The following is a 16,422-nucleotide window of genomic DNA, read 5'->3' on the forward strand; positions in this document are numbered from 1 at the left end:
AGGTACTTGCTTCAAAACCTGAGGACCCACATTCAGTCTCTGGGACCCACATGGTAATAGGAGGAACCAACTTTCATAAGCTGTTGCTTACCTTCCCAAGCACCATAGCACATTCCTTTCCCCAAATTAAATATAAATACCCCAAATTCCATGTTGAAGCCTAATATTAGTAGTACAGATATTCAAAGAGCAGGCTTAACTTCCAACTACCGGTAGAAGACTAATTCTCACAATCTACACAGGAACTCACAAAAGGTATCAAGTACAAGTTTCCAAGTTACTGTTACACGAGAGCAGAATGAAGTGTCAACTTGAAGTATGAGCTCAAAAAGTAGGCAAGCCTTCCTAGTGGAGCACGCAGAGTGAATAGCAAGAGCTAGAGTTGAAAGTAGGTATTTTGTTGTAAGACTGGGTCCAAGCTGAAAAAGAACTTGGAAGGGTTGAAGTCAGAATGTCAATGGACCCCAGAGTAGATACCAAAGCAAAAACTAGACTGTCACAAAACATCCCTGGATCTGAAGACGGACAGAAAGCAGGAGTAAAACTGTAAGAATGTAGACCAGGTAGCTACATAATTAAAAGCTAGAGAAAGCAATAAAAAGCAGCAAGAAGACTGGGTTAATTTGCTTAATTTTGTATAAAAATATTCATTTGTAGGGTATGTGTATCTGCTATTCTGGCTTTCTTAGACAACCCTTGCCCAGTTGAGAGGAAGGGAAAACAAATCCACCATATTTACTACAAGGTCATGAAAACACAAAGTTTGAGTAACTAATGAACTGTACTGCTTCAGAGTGCTTGGTATAATGAGCCTCACACTCAAGAAGAAATGCCTGAACATATGAATCTTAGCTTAGGGAGGCTCTTGTGCTTCTAGTTGGAGACCTGGAGTAGGCATGGCCCCCTGGAAAAAAGCAAAGCCAAGACAGTACAGACAGGTGCCATGTAGTTACAAGGATATCCTGCTCCTAAGGGGTAAAAGGTATCTTGAAAAGTTTGTCTGGTGGTAGAGATGGTTGAGATCATACAGTGCATGTACCCTGTATAGAGCAGCTGGCTTTCCACTGTTACAGGAAGAGAAACTCATTACCAGAAGGGGGCAGATCTCTCCCTGATAGCACTTTGTCCTTAAAAAAAAAAAAGCATTTCCAGCCAGAATCACAGGTTCCATTGCTCATCAGTTCAACTTCTAATAATTCAAGCTTCCAGCAAACTTTAATGAGTAAGAACACCTTAGTTTTAGAAAATACCTAATATTGTTCAAACTTTCCGCTGACCTTCTCCTTCCTGCCCAGTGCTGATTTTCTCAGAGGTTTCAAGATAGCTCCTTATCTCACTATAACACTGTGAAGAGGGAAATATGAGCGGACACTCACTTGTCCATTTCACAAACAGGTTTTTTAGCTACAACTAATTTGTATAACACCAAAACTTCCCAGCAAAGTTTCCCAGATTCTGTCACCATCTTTAAGAACATTTCTAAAATTAATAGCCATTAACTGTAACCTGTAAGTTGTAGGTGTATTTTTGATACCCTCTCCCTACCTTAAAATACAGAAATTGTGTGTGCTAGAACCTAAACATAACCCGAGAAACTGGGAGGTAGAGGCAGAAGGAGGGGCTCAAGGTCATCCTCAGCTACACAGCAAATTCAAAGCTAGCCTGGGCTATACAAGACCCTGTCTCAAAAAAGAGAGCAAAGTAAAACAAAATAAGATACAAACAAATTCAAACATTGAGAGGATTTGTGTATGTTGTTTTTGAAATTGGGAGAGTTTAGGGACACAAATATATTTCTATTTTATCTGAAGGTTTAGAAAGGCAACAGCTCAAGTAATTAATGTTCTAGTTTAAAGAAAAATGGAGTATGTTTATATATAAAACGTAATGTCTCAGTCAATGGCAAAATAAATCACCATTCTACATCACACGTAGGTGCTCATGTGGATTCCCATCCCTTTCTTTGAAGAAACTTTTTAAAACTGTGTGCATTTAAGTTCCTAGAATACCAGAATACTGACAGAGTCGATGGTGCTATTTAGAATATGCCAAAGATGATGCTGAACTTCGCTGAAAACCACAAAGGAAACCAAGAGTCCCACATTAATACTTCGAATAACCCCATCAAAGAGGAAATACAAAAGGGAAATTAAGAGTGTGATAAGGCAGATGTGCCTTTAGCAGAAATACATCTAGATTTAGTCTCTTGACCTTGACTTTCATCTTTACCCCAGTTCCTCCTGAACCCTTACTTTTTCTACAAGGCAAGTAGAAAAAGATGCAAGGCCTCCTGAGGAAGAGAAAACCCTTTCATTGTGACTTCTTCACTTTGGGGGGCCCTAACCTCAGTTTCCATTGCCCTCAAGCAGAGTCACAGTGCCTGTTCGGGTTCCCTATTACTAGGATCAAATAAAATGCTGTCCCACGCTAAGTGAAAGCCACCATTCCTGGGAGAGTTGCCAACACAACTCAGCTTCGGTTCCACTCCCGGCAAGGCTGGTTCGACCTACAGTCAACAGGAAGCTTCTGGGGCAGGGACAGGATCCCAGCTAAGGAAAGGCCAAACGAGAACGTTTTTGGACCGCGACCAAGGTGTCAGCACCGCCCCGGTGGCTCTCGCGGTTGGACTGAGATTTTACTATTAGTGACAAAGGGTGCGGAGACACAACGTTGAGAAACGAACAGTCAACCTCTCTCCAAAGAGCCCCAACCCCGACCACCCTCCCAAAACAAAGCCCCACACTCTTCGGTGTTTCCGTGAGCCAGGCGGAGCCCTGCTTCGCTCGTAGAGGTAGTCCGCGCGCGGGCAGGCAGGGAACCACAGACTGCTTTCTCCTCACGCCCCCTCAGGAGCCCGCCCAGCCCCCGCCGCCATGTTGGGCCGGCAGGCGTGACACTGACAGGCCTCCCAGCCGCCCGCGGACCCCGCGCAGAGCTCCCGCGCCGGAAGGCGCTCCAAGCAAGCAGCAGGGCGCGAGTTCCGGTGAGCGGGCGCGCGCAGGTAGCCGCAACCCCTGCCCGGCGCGCGGCCGCCCCAGTCGGGAGCGGAGGGGCGGGGCCGGCGGCGAGAGGAGGAGAGAGGGAGGCCGTGGGGTGCGGGCGCCCGGGAATTCCCTCCTCCTCAAGTAACGCGTCCCGGGCCGGCTGTGCGGCCGTCGCTGCCTCCCGGCGCCCCGCAAGCAGGAGGTGGAGAAGGGAGAGGGCCCCGCGGGCGTCCGCCTCGGCCGGCCGCCTTCTCCCCGAGGCGACCCGTGCGAGTGCGGCCGGACCCAGGTAAGCTCGCGGCGTGGCCTCGCAACGTAGGCGACTGACCCTGGCCGGGCTGCTCTAGGCCTCGGCATCCGCCCTCCTGCTCCCCGGCTTTTCGAGGCGCCGCCGCTCCCGGCTCTGTCCGCCTGCCGGGCGGGGAGTCTGGAAGTTGAGGAGAAACTTCTCCCCTCCCCCGGTCCGGCCGGCGGGCGGGCGTGTCTCCTGGGCTCACTACCTGCTTGCCCAGTGCCTCGGTCCCCGCCCTTGTCCAGTACTTCCCGATCCTGCGGGAGTCCGTGCAGTGATCCAGCCTCTGTGGTGCCGCCGCTGCACCCTGAGTCCTGAAGGGCGTGGAGTCACTCGCGACCCTGAGGTAGGGGAGCGGCCCCTTATCGTCCTAGCGGCTGGAGGTCTGTGTCGCCGGACGCCCGCAGCAACTGTCCGGAGCGAGGAGTGGAACGCGGGAGGCGAGAGAGTGAGCGGCGAGTTGTGCTTGGTTTGATTGAAAACCACGACGTGTTTATAAAGTTTTCCTTTGTTTGGTTTTGAGGGTGTTGGGACATGTTACAATCAGTGGCCACTTTTAAGGTGTCAAGCCACTCCGCCTTCCCTTGGGTTCGGCTCTCTGTCCTCCTCTGTTAACGAAAATTTTGTTTGAGCGTTTTTTGCTTCCTGATAATTGCTTCCAGCTTTTGCTCTATTGGGCTTGGGAAAGAGTTGTTTTAAGAAAGTGGGAATATCGTTTCTAGCATAGGGATTGCTGTAGTGAATGGGGGTACAGCGTAGTTTTGATGTGGTTATTCTTTGCATAAGTGATTGAAACAGCAGTGGAATGACTAATGACAGTTATCGAAATAAATAAAGGAAAAGTCTGCAGTTGAAACATAACGTAGTACCTCTCTCGTGTGTTCCACAGCTGTGTTTTTTACATTAGTGATTTCACAGGATATTGTGGTTTAGTATATTCGTGCATTATGTAAAATTACTATACTAAAAGTATCTTGACAATTGAAAGTGTTTAAACATCCTGTGTTTAAATTTAATCTAAATTTAAATTACATACTAATGAAAATGTCACTAAGTGTGCATATGTGACTCCATTTAAGGCTGAATGCATGCTACCTCTATTAACCAGCACAATGGTTGTGGACTGGAAACATTTTGAGTGGGAGGATAGGGGATGTTAAATTAAAAGCCAAAGTTCTTAAATGCATCACGTATGAGAGAGAACACAACTGTAGGAAAGTTGTTCCTCAGGAATTTTTTTCTCTTCTTCTTGCTATGTCAGCATTTAGCTATATCTTATTTTTGAATACCAGCAAAACCTCAGTGAAAATGTAAATGCTGGTTGACATTTCAGTGGGTCCTAAATTTGGTGAGGGAGAGAGAGTTTGCTTTTGATTGAAACTTAAATACAAGACTATTTATATTCCATGTTTCTAGGATAAAAGATAGAACTCTTAAAATGTGTACTTTACCATAAAACTATGGTAATGTTATCATACCTTTAATTTTGTAGCTAGGTTTTGCTGACTTCACAAACCACAAAATTGACTCCTTTCTGTTCAACTGAAAGTGAAATTACAGCCTTGACCTGTCTTCTTGGGATAGGTGTGAAATTTGTCTTATGACCAAAGAATAATATTAATATATAGTCAGACATTGTTTTTAGTTCAGGAAATTCTCAAAAAAGCACTGTCTCTGCAAATAAAATTTTATTTCATTGCATATGTAAATAAAAGAATATGCTAAAAGAGCAGGGACCCAGTACAAGGGAAATACTACTAATCCCTGTTTATTTGAAGTTCAAATTTGCATAATTCTAACAGTAAATAGCATTTACTGTGGGTAATTTTTTAAAAAATGTATTTAGCTTCCAATTCAGTGAGGCACTTCAATGTGGGCATCATTTATTAGTCTTAGTACTATTGTTTAGGAAAGAAACTGTACTAATTTTTTTTTTTTGAAGCACAGTGCTAGGCTCTGATGTCTAGGAATGCAAATTTAAATGATCAAATTATTATTGTAAAAAAAAACCTACAAGGAAGTGATTTGCATAAAAACAAAGATAGGGAGGGAAGGAAGCAGCTGTGATAAGGCCAGACTTCTACAGCAGTAGGAAAGTTCTCTGTCCTTGGGTCTTGGAGGAGCTGGTCTTAATTTATCAAGTCATACATTTGTATGTTTGTCTCTTAACCTGGGTTTTATATTTTACATAAAAATACTTTTAAGAAGCCTAAATATAATGTAATGTAAAATGTGCTTAGGTTAAATTAGTAATTTAATTTTTAGGATAATCTGGTTTCCTGTCACAACCTTTAGTCATTGATGTCTGGCTTAAGGGCTCTTCTTTGCTAACAGGTTTAGATTTCCTGCATCATAAGTGTCATATACTAGTTCGTGTGTGTAATTTACTCGAAAATACCATACACTTCCAAATGTACAGTAATGAGAGAATTTTTTAAGAAATGTTTCTTATTGAGTTCTTGATTTTTATTGTTATTTTAATGTTTTGAGAGAAAATGTTGTGTGTTATTAATTTTAAATATAAGTACTAAATAGTAAGTAACATGTTTATTGAATAAATAGGTGTTGTTCTTTTATCAGGTACCTACCTTTCAGAAAATCAGGTACCATGACAAAATTGATATAGCAAGGGTCATTCAGTTTTCCCCCCAAAGCAGTAATGCTTCAAATAAAAATTTCAGTTTTAACATGATATCTTCATTGTGTAGTGATTTTCCTTTAATTACACTTTATGAGGTATGTAGAGTCTGAAGAAATAATACCCTTTTGTCATAGAAGGAAACAATGACAATGGTGTGTTCAGAGAGGCAGAGTGGCTGCCTGATGCTGCTTTATTTATTCTGTGTAGTTGCTTGCTGTTTTAGCTGTTGATTTTGTTACTTTATGTTGTCATAAAGGAACACTGAAGAAGAGATTGCATCTGCGCCAAGTTCATATGTCACAGGAACTTTGCCATGTTGTAAAGGCGATGTTTGTGATTCTGTCCTTGTGTGAATATTTACAGGAAGTTTTAGTAAGATCTTCCATTGTTCAGAGGGCTACATGGCTAGGTCACCTTTGGTTCACATTTAAACTTATTTATACTATAAATACAAGTCCTCTAGCAAGACCTAACTGCTTCTCTTCAAAGGAAATAATCTGTTCCTATTAAAGTGTGTTGGTGTCTTACCAACACTGTGTACAGCCATTTGTATATGACTACAATAGGGTATATATTTTCTTTTTTCTTCTCTCAGCTGCTCCAGTGCCACAATTAGCTGAGTATTGCTCAGCTGCAGCTGCTGGATGATTATGAGCCATCCAGCTCCGGTCTAAACTCAGAGGCAGATTTAGCAAAAGGAGCTATAGTAACAGTCGAGATAGAAAGAGAAGAGCCAGTGCCGCTGCCAGTATCGTTTGGGCAAATCTGTGCCAAGGATTGAATCCTTGGCTGCTGCAGCACTGCTGTTGTCTTGGAAGAAGCCGACTTGATGGCAGCATGTCTCGATCTGGATTGAGCTTTGTAACCTTAAGATTCAGAAACATACTCCAAGAAAGATGGAGAATCCTATGATTACAGAGTATAGTGTGATGTACTGATGGCATGAATTATAAGCTTCAGTGCCTCATCTCCTTGCCTACAGGTTTTGAGAAGCATGTAACATATTTCATTCTGCTTTAACTACTGTTACTAGTTGGGGGATGGCCGGATTGCTGATGTACACTAATTTTGGACTCTCCTACAAAAAGTGGAAGATCCTTGAGAGGGGTTAGTTATAGAACTAGCTACCCATAATTTATCCTCTGTTGTCTGAATTTTGAAAATAGAAACCCCAAATTCTTTTTTCTTACTGTTGGTATTTGAGAAAATAAGCCTCAACAAGTACAAGTACTAGCAATGCATGGAAGTCTTTATGAGGAGGTAGGATGGGAGGATTGGGAATACAAGCCAGCCTAGACCATATTTACCTTGTTTCAAAAGTAAAGGGAAAAATGCAAATACAGTATCAGCTATGTATGGCAAACCAGACTGGAAGATACTATGAGCAAATTTTGCTGCCTGTGAAATGATAATGCAGCATCTTATACTGCCTTTTTACAGCTATCTACTAAAAATGTAGGAACATTTCTTTCACTAATCCTGGAAATACTGGGTGGCTCAGGGTTGTGGCTAATTTGAGGTAGGGATTAGAAATAGTTCAAATTAGTACAGCCCTAAGGAAGAAATACAGAAGACTGGACGTGGTCAAGAATACATTGTCATTAGGCCTCTTAACTAATAAGAGACTGATAAAATATTTTCTTCCTTTGTGTCTTACAAAGTTCACATGACAGCACATTTCTCATAAAATTGTAACTATTTCTGTGACTCTTATAGTTGATATAGTATTCCTGAGTCGAGGACTATTTTATAGTAATCCATAGTAAAGATTTTTTGAAAAGACTTTCACACTTTCTATCTATCTATCTATCTATCTATCTATCTATCTATCTATCTATCTGGGAGGGAGGGAAGGAGGGAGGGAGGGAGGGGGGAGAGAGAGGGAGAGAGAGAGAGAGAGAGTGAGTGTGTGTGTGTGTGTGTGTGTGTGTGTGTGTGTGTGTGTGTATAAGAGTACAGTCTTCAGGAGGCCATTTTCTCCTTTCACCATGTATGTGGGTATGTGGGTTCTGGGCTTGGACTCATCTGGGTTTGGGCTACCCATCAGCCCAAGAAGTAATCTTTGAATTGTATCAAAGGTGAGGTTTGGTTATAACTATATGACTATAACTATGGGCTTTTTTTTAATTCACAACATTTTATGTGTTTCATTATGTTTCAACTCTTTTTTTTTAAAGATTTGTTCATTTATTATATATAAGTACACTGTAGCTGTCTTCAGACACACCAGATGAGGGTGTCGGATCTCTTTACAGATGGTTGTGAGCCACCATGTGGTTGCTGGGAATTGAACTCAGGACCTCTGAAAGAGCAGTCGGGTGCTCTTAACCGCAGAGCCATCTCTCCAGCCCATTTTATGTGTTTCATAAAACAGGCATTTTACATGTATTTTTACCAAAATTAATAAAATTAGCTTAGTACTTTTTTATAGATTAAAGTTAAATAATGGCAGTTTTTTTTACTCTCAAAGTTTTCTAAAATAATTTAAAACAGTCTTACAAATGTGAATTTTAAAGATTGTTTAAAGTTTGTAAACTAAAAAAAAGGGCTCTTTAGTTGAAGTTAAACTAGTCTTAGGAAAGTTTATTTTAAAGGAATACTTCTTACACTTTTGACATTTTGGTTTTTAAGCCTAGCTTTTAATGACAGAACTTTTTTTTTCTTTCAAGTTAATGAATATAGAAAGTCTTGGGGTTATGAAAAGAATCTTGGTTTTTATCTGAAATGCATTTGGTAATTTATCATGCTAAAACTGACAATATTATAATTTAGGTTTGCTTCTCCCTAAGATGAAAGGAAAGAGATGTGTTTGTTTGCTGTGATATATGTAAAGGGATGCGTAGTTCTTGGGACACGTCTGGTGCTTTTTTTGGGGGGTGGGGGAGGTGCAGGAAGGAAAGTACTGATCACTGAAACTTCAATTGTCTGTTTTTCAGCCTGTGTTCCTAACAGTGTAGAGAGTCTTAGGCTACTTCAGCGCTCTCTCTCTCTCTCTCTCTCTCTCTCTCTCTCTCTCTTTTAAATAAATTTCAGTTTCTTAGCATTCAGGAGCAGTTAGAGTGAGGTGGAGTTGATGGCTTACATATATAAGTTAATATGAGTTCTGAGGCATATTTATTGAAATCTAACCTTTGTTCTCTCATGATTAGTCTTTTACAGATAAGGACCCTTAAAGTAATGGCATTCAGAGATTTGGAAAGGAACAGAGAAGGAAATGTGGTATAATGAGGAAAGAAGTAAAAAATGGTGACCTTTTGTAAACATAATATTTTTTTATTTGGTGTATCTGATTCCACTTGGCAATAACCAGGTCCATAGTTTTGTCAGTTTAGTAAACTTCTTAGGTAAGAGACTGTTGAACCAGATTGTTTCCAATAACATTTAGCATTGTATAAATGTGTAAAATATTATTTTTTGCTACTGTTGAGGTTTTGTGATTTTTGACAAAATTTTATTAAAATGTGGTAGTCTGTGGTAAATAAAATATGAGCTATGGACTTTGCAGTGAATTTTCTTAACCAAATACAATGTTATTCCATTCATTAAATGGACACTTAGCCTATGGTGTGACAAAACTATGCTAATTTGGATTAGAAAAATGCTGCAACCTTATTGAAGCTTTCTAGGGATTCACAGTTGGTAAAATTGGCTATGATTGTGTGGCTGTTGTAAATTATATAAATTGGTAGACAGTGTTAGTGTGGTAATCCACTACAGTATTTTCAGATTTTTGATGCTGTTAAGTGTGTAATACTTCTCAACCTTTCAATAAGTCCCTTTATACCAGATAGATTTAGCCTCAAGCAAATCGATTGAACTGTTTAGTCAAAAACCTGGATTTAATGTTGTCTATTCATTTCAGAAACATAACTGGTATAGTCAGGGTGCATATATAGCACTTATATAGACACAGTTAAGTACAAAGCTTTTCAAAGCTTCATATTTGTGTGACAGTATTAGGAAATTGATTTCTTACCTTTTCTTTGAAGTAGTTAGCTGAGATAATCAGTTATCACATAGTCATGTCCATTTGGATGAGGACTTTGCCACCCTGTTAACAGGAAAATAGCTGTCAATAAAATCCAGATTTACTTTTTAAAAAGATTTTGGTTACTGTGTGTATGTGAATTCAATGATATACCTGCCACAGCATGTATCAGGAGGTCAGAGGACAACTTGCGGAAGGTTCTCTCCTTCCACCTCTCTCCTAGTTCACCTAGGATGAACTCAGGTCACCAGGTTTACATAAGCATCTTTACCCACTGAACAATCTTACTGGCCCAAATATAGTATTTTTGTTTGTTTCTTGTTTTTTTGATTTTTAATTGACAACAGGTAAACAAATGTTAAGGGTATTTTTTTAAACATAAAGTAAATATTTTAAATACAACAACCATGGGTATCAGAAGTTTTTACCTTTTAATGTCTTCAAAATAGATTCCCTAAGAAAAACTAAAACTGTAAGTAGATTAAGCATGAGGCAGATGAACCTATTCTCTATCTGCCACCCCCTTCCTACCTTTGCAGCCCCTTCACTTGTTAGGAATCATAGGAATCACTTAAACTCCTAGTGAACCTTGAGTAAAGAAGTTTCCCAAGTCTCTCCCACATGCTCAGTAAAGTTTTTGATACTTTCCTCCTACTCTAACCCTACAGGAAAGAGTGAAACTTCAAAAAATAAGATGACGGGGACTTTGGAAAAGGATGACTGATGTGATATAGAGTTTATAATTTTCCTCTTTATTTTGTCCTTTTCTGTTTCCTACCCATTCCTAGTCTTGGACAGTGAGTAATAAAAAAGCATTTTCTGTGACAGGTTTATTAGGATACTAATACTTAACAGGGATTACCATATTAAATATGAATGTTTTTAATGTGTTTCCACATATGCAGAAAAATCATGGAGGACATAGCTGGAGCAACTGAGGATAGACTCACAAAAGAAGCATACTTGTGATTTAGCATAAACTGATTTGAATCAAAACCTTTATTCCCTGGCAATAAGAAACAGATAAAGTAGAAAAGGAGGGCCTTTTCCTTTTCTGTCTATTTTTAATCATATATTTGAATTGGGAGCAAAGGAAAGTATTCACTTACAATTTTTGTTGTCGTTTGTTTGTATGCACCATTTTACAATGTAACCAAACTGGCCTTGAACTGTCTCTGTAACCCAGGCCGGCCTCAGATTTTTAGTTTTCTGGCCTTTGCTTTCTGTTTCCTTGAGGTAGAGTTAGAGACATCAGCCACTATCCAACTCTTACTTATACTTTCCTTTTTAATGGAAGAAGCTTTTTGCTGTAGATGCTATTGTTTGTGTGTTTATCATATGGAATGATACAAGGATTCTTTACAAATGCCTAGCTCAGATTAACAGAGACAGTTATTAGAATGTTTTCTCAGTATTTTTTCCTGTCTAAATTTAACAATCACACAAAAAATGATTTATTTACTCATCCTGCCTTCCATAGTTTTAGACCCATATACTCTGTATATAATCTGTCTGTTTATGATCAAGCTCCCCATCCTGTGTAATTGTGTATACATATTTGTATGAACACAAATTGAGTCTGATTCATATTGCTAATATGAAATATTGCTTTGGTATCTAAGTTGTATTATGTATTCTTAAATGAATTAGTAGCAACAAACTATACAGGCCTCATCTCTGCCACATTTTAGATGATGCTGCACAAAGGTGCTTTCTAGTTTACCCAATTTTCGAATGGTGATTTCCTGTTAGAAATTTACCAAGTAATCAAGCTACATTTGGAAGAAACCGTGGGGTTCTTTCATGCTGGTTCATCATTTTTAATTCTTACTGTCTTCCATATGGTTTGTTCCTGTAAACCATATTGCTATACAAATTCTTCACTGTCTGAAAATAAAGTTTCCATCTAAACTCTTAAGTGGAATTTTTGTTTACTAGTTTGGCCATGTATTTTTATGTTGACGTTTCCTTCACTACCTTAGATGTCTTCTTTGGCTCCCTTTTATGCCTCAAATTGACTATACAGTTTGTCCTCCCTCAGAAGCTAGAACATTGTTTTCTAATGGGAACACCAGCTTGACTTTGTAACATTATGCCATAGAGATTGTATACAGTACAAGTCCTTTATAGATATATTCAGTAAGTCAACATGTTTAGTAAGTTTTCACATGAAAATTGACAGGTTTTACTCTGTTATTGTGTCAGCTCTAGACTAGAATGTCAGCTGCCTGGGGTGGGGAGTTTTGTTTTAATCCTAAAGATTTCCATGAATCTAAGACAGTGACCCTTGTGAAGTGTTTTTGAATCTAAGGTGTGCAGCTGGCAGTGTCTACTTATCACAGACCCATCAACAAATATCTCACTAAACTCATGCAGCAATCACAGATTTTTGTTTATACTCGAATTTTTGGTGTGGCAGATCTAATGTAACTCAGTGATAGTAGTTTTTTCAAGTACATTCAAATAAGCATTTAACTTGACTAATCTTTGAACTGTCAAGGAGAGGTAAATGTTAAAGAGTAGTACTAAATTATCCCTGGGCACAATTACCATTTTCAATGAGAGCATTCGGTTTATGTCTAGGGACTGTGCTTCTTAAAAACTATAGTATCTATCAGTTCCTGTTATATTACATTAATGTAAACCAGTCATGTGGATTTACCAGATGGCTATAAGGAGAGCTGTGTTGTTGTAAAAATATAAAAAATAAAATGCTGTCTTGTATCTCCCACTAGGTCCGTCACCACCGTGCCCCAAGATGTCTGGTAGATATCTTGCCAGAAGCACATCCCAACTCTGCGGCTGCCTGGTGTCTCTAGCCGCCACCCACTTTCTTACACTTAAATTGCTACATGAAAGAACACACAACACAATAACCTCTGATCCAATTGATAAGATATAATTGCCCACCTAAACATACAAAGCCTTGTACACATCCATCCCTCAAGAACATTAATAACGACCTGTAAAGGTGCAGCGTGGGATCTTAACGTCAGCCTCCATGTTGTCATGTGGCTACTCTGCCGTCTCCTCCTCTTCCCTCAAACTTTTCTCCTGCCCATCTTTCCTTCTCATCCAATGACAGGCCTCCTTCTATCCTGTACCTGCCCCTCACCTGTATTTTACAAATTAAATGGGGAGAAGGTTCTGATGAAGTCACCTGAGTCCTGAGTACATGACTAGTCAGCCGTCCTTGGGGAAGCAGAAATAAGCATCAAAATACAGATAACTACAGGGCAAACCACAACAGAGCTGGGAAAAATGGTCTCTGTCAGGCACCCCGGCTTCTCATAACAACTTCACACATAGGAGGAAAGAATTAATTTTGGTAGATAGATAGATATCTCTGCCACAGAAATGACCCAGTAACTAAACAATAGTGATAGTGTCAGATCACAGAAACCTAGGACATGTCTCTCTCAGTACCTGTGGCTCCTCCCAGCACTTCTCACACTGCCCCTACCCTAAACCTCTCTTTCCCAGAGGATTCCACTTCCCTTCCCCCATCTTCAGATTCCTCAGCCATTTTAATTATATACCTGCCTGGTCCCCTGGCTAGCTCTTGGGTGGTTGGTCCATGACTTCCCTCTTGGTCTGCTTGCCATTCCCCTTCTCTTCCTCTCTTGCTTCCTTCCCCTATCCCTTTGATTCTCTAATGGCCCCTTTCAGGTCTGCTGGCTATATTCAGTCTAGACCGTTCTAGATGCCTCTGGCTGGCTGTCCCTCCCCATCAAATCTACAATAAACTTTCTCCTCAATCATACCTTGGAATATATCCTCGTTTATTCAGATATATGTATACAAACATATTATTTGGTTATAAAAGCTTATTTAGGGGTTGGGAATTTAGCTCAGTGGTAGAGCGCTTGCCTAGCAAGCGCAAGGCCCTGGGTTCACTCCCCAGCTCCGAAAAAAAAAAAAAGCTTGTTTAGCATATTTATCAAAAGGTGTCTAAGTGATATTTTCTTAAATATTGCTATAGAGGCAAGCTAGTTATGAGACTTCACATATCTCAGCACTTTCTGAAAGTTTGTTATCTAAGCTAGAGGATCTGTTAAATTTAATTTGGCATTTGATCTTTGAACTTAATTTAGGACCACTAAGAAGGAAAAATGCTAGGCATCTGCAGATTCTTGACAAAATCTTTGGTGGTAAGGGCTGTATCATCCTGGGTTTTATATTAAAAGCACTAAGGAAAGCAGTTTTGGATTTTAAGAAGTACCCTGAGTTTAGGAAACATTAAAATCTAGTAAATGTATAGCTTAAGATTCTAATGGGCAGCATTTAATTTGTTTATATTTAAGTTTTATCTTATGCATATACTTCAGTGTATGTATGTGCCCCTTTGTGAGTGCATGCACCCTTGGACATCAGAAGAGGACATCAGATTCTCTGGAATTGGAGTTACAGTTTTGAACCACTATACATGCTTGGTCCTCTCACAAGAGCAGCAAGTTCTTTCAACCACTGAACCATCTTCTCCTGCGTCACCCAACTTTTCATAGGAAAAATTTATGAAACATTCTGGTTATGGTGGTAAAGGAGAGTTCAGACTAAACCTAGTATTATATTCTATCCACACAGTCCTTCTAGTATTGAAAAAAGAGCTTAAATAACGATGTCAACAAATTTGATGGGGTTAGCAGCTGGTGGAAATTATAGTGGAATTCCTCACCCTCTTCATTGTCTCAGAAATGTCTTAGTCACTTCTATTGGAGTTAGGTGGTAGTTTTGTTGCTGTTCTAATAATAGTAGAGGAGGGGGCTTTGAACCTCTTAGGATATTACCAGAGAACAAATAAGACTTTTCGAATGTTGTAGGAACATGAAATAATACTAATAAATAGCAAGACACTGTTTTAACTTTTTGTGTTTTACCTTCTGTAACAAGAAGTTACTCTTTAAGTTAGAAAAGCTGGAACAAACTAAAAAGGTAACAGAAGAACCTAAGCCAAAGTGACCTTTGTAGAGCCTGAGGATGGAGTTTTGGTTTATTTATCTATGTAGATGCTGGGATTAACCATCCCAGCACTGGGAGATAGAGTCAGGCAGATCTCTTGCATTTGGTGCCATTCTGGTATATGTAGAGTGTTCCAGGCCAGCAAGGACTGTTTCAAAGCCAAACAAGGCCAAAGCATGTGGTTTGAGATATTTCCTGACCTGCTTGCTCATCAAAAGTGACCACTGTGTACATCTGTCCGTTCATTAAGGCAGAGGAAAAAGAATTGTCAGACATCATGTTAGTGAGCTTTGATGAAATGGAATAGGTATGATGTAGTGTATTTTATAGTGTTTAATATGTGATGTAATACTTAATAAAAAATGAAAAAAGCTTAAAAAAGGAAAAGAGGGTATCAGGTCTTTAGTTCCAGAAGAATTCCATCTCTTAAGTTTTGAAAGACACTATTTTAATATTCCCAGGACACCACTGGTAGTAGAGAAGTCATGAAAACAGACACAAAAAAGTTAAATGACCTTAAAAAGTGAATTTTAATGAATATAGACGCTGATCATTGTCTTTGGTTCCTGATAGTACTTTAGGCTATTTTTTAAACAGATATAGGCAGTTGGGTGGTTGATTATAAAGTAGCTTTTTACAACTGGCTGTCAGCTGTGGTGTGAACCTCTATGTCTGTGGTTGAGTATATGATGCATAAAAATCATATGTTAATGGCACATTCTTATGTCATAAACGACCTGTGTCTTTAAGATTCAGTAATTTCTTTTCTACCTTTAAAAAAATTGTTTTTACACTTACTTAGGAGGGGAGCACATGTGCATAGTGTGCTTGTGGAGGTCGGAAGACTTTTGGAGGCTGATTCTCTTCCCACTGTGTGAATCCTAACATTGAATTCTGGTGGTAGACATGGCGGCAAGCACTTTTACTCACTAAACCATTGTTTTATTTTTGTTTTGCTTTGTTTTTCGAGACCAGTTTCTCTGTGTAGCCTTGGTTGTGCTGGAACTCATTCTGCAGACTGGTCTAGCCTTGAACTCAGAGATCCAGTGCTTGCTGCTTGCTGCCCTCTGTCTCTGCCTCTGCCCTTTGCCCTCTGCCTCCCGAGTGCTGGGATTAAAGGTATGCAACACCACCAGGCTTATTTTCTCTTTTCTGTAATTATCTCTTAATGAAATGACAGATATTCCTTTATCTTTTAAAAATGCTAAAGCCAGAGGTGTTGATAGACTTAAAATTATTTTTATGTCTTTCCACGTATGTGTTTAAACTGAACTGAAATACATAAGCATATTTATTTATAATAGCTGTGAACGTAAACACTTGTTATTTTTGCTAATATATATGAGCAAAGATACTTTTAAGTTATTTTTTGAGTTTTTTATTTGTTTTATTTTGGAGGTCTTTTGGGTTTTGTTTTGTTTTTGTTCTTTATTTGTTTGCTTGTTTTTTATGATCTAGCTGTGTTGCCCAGTCATAGACCTAAGTGATCCCCTTGCCTCAGTCTTCCCAGTTGTTGGGATTACAGGTGTGTACCACTTCATCTGGCCTTCTAAAGTTA

General features: G+C 39.4%; 1 protein-coding gene across 14 annotated transcripts in view; it reads left to right on the forward strand.

Moving 5' to 3' along the window:
• The first annotated feature begins 2,855 nt into the window (after window positions 1-2,855).
• Window positions 2,856-16,422, forward strand: part of Yes1 (YES proto-oncogene 1, Src family tyrosine kinase) — a 107,224-nt gene continuing 93,657 nt past the window's right edge. For 5 of the 14 annotated variants that reach the window (XR_010054569.1, XR_010054570.1, XM_063266652.1 and 2 more), the window contains exon 1: window positions 3,139-3,273. The gene's annotated coding sequence lies outside the window, so the exon portion shown is untranslated. Of the gene's footprint in view, window positions 3,002-3,058; window positions 3,725-16,422 lie in introns of those variants that run through there. The other 9 variants (XM_063266654.1, XM_063266657.1, NM_033298.2 and 6 more) reach the window with 6 other exon arrangements.

The sequence above is a fragment of the Rattus norvegicus genome, chromosome 9 (genome assembly GCF_036323735.1).
Source record: "Rattus norvegicus strain BN/NHsdMcwi chromosome 9, GRCr8, whole genome shotgun sequence".
In the NCBI taxonomy this organism is placed as follows: Eukaryota; Metazoa; Chordata; class Mammalia; order Rodentia; family Muridae; genus Rattus; species Rattus norvegicus.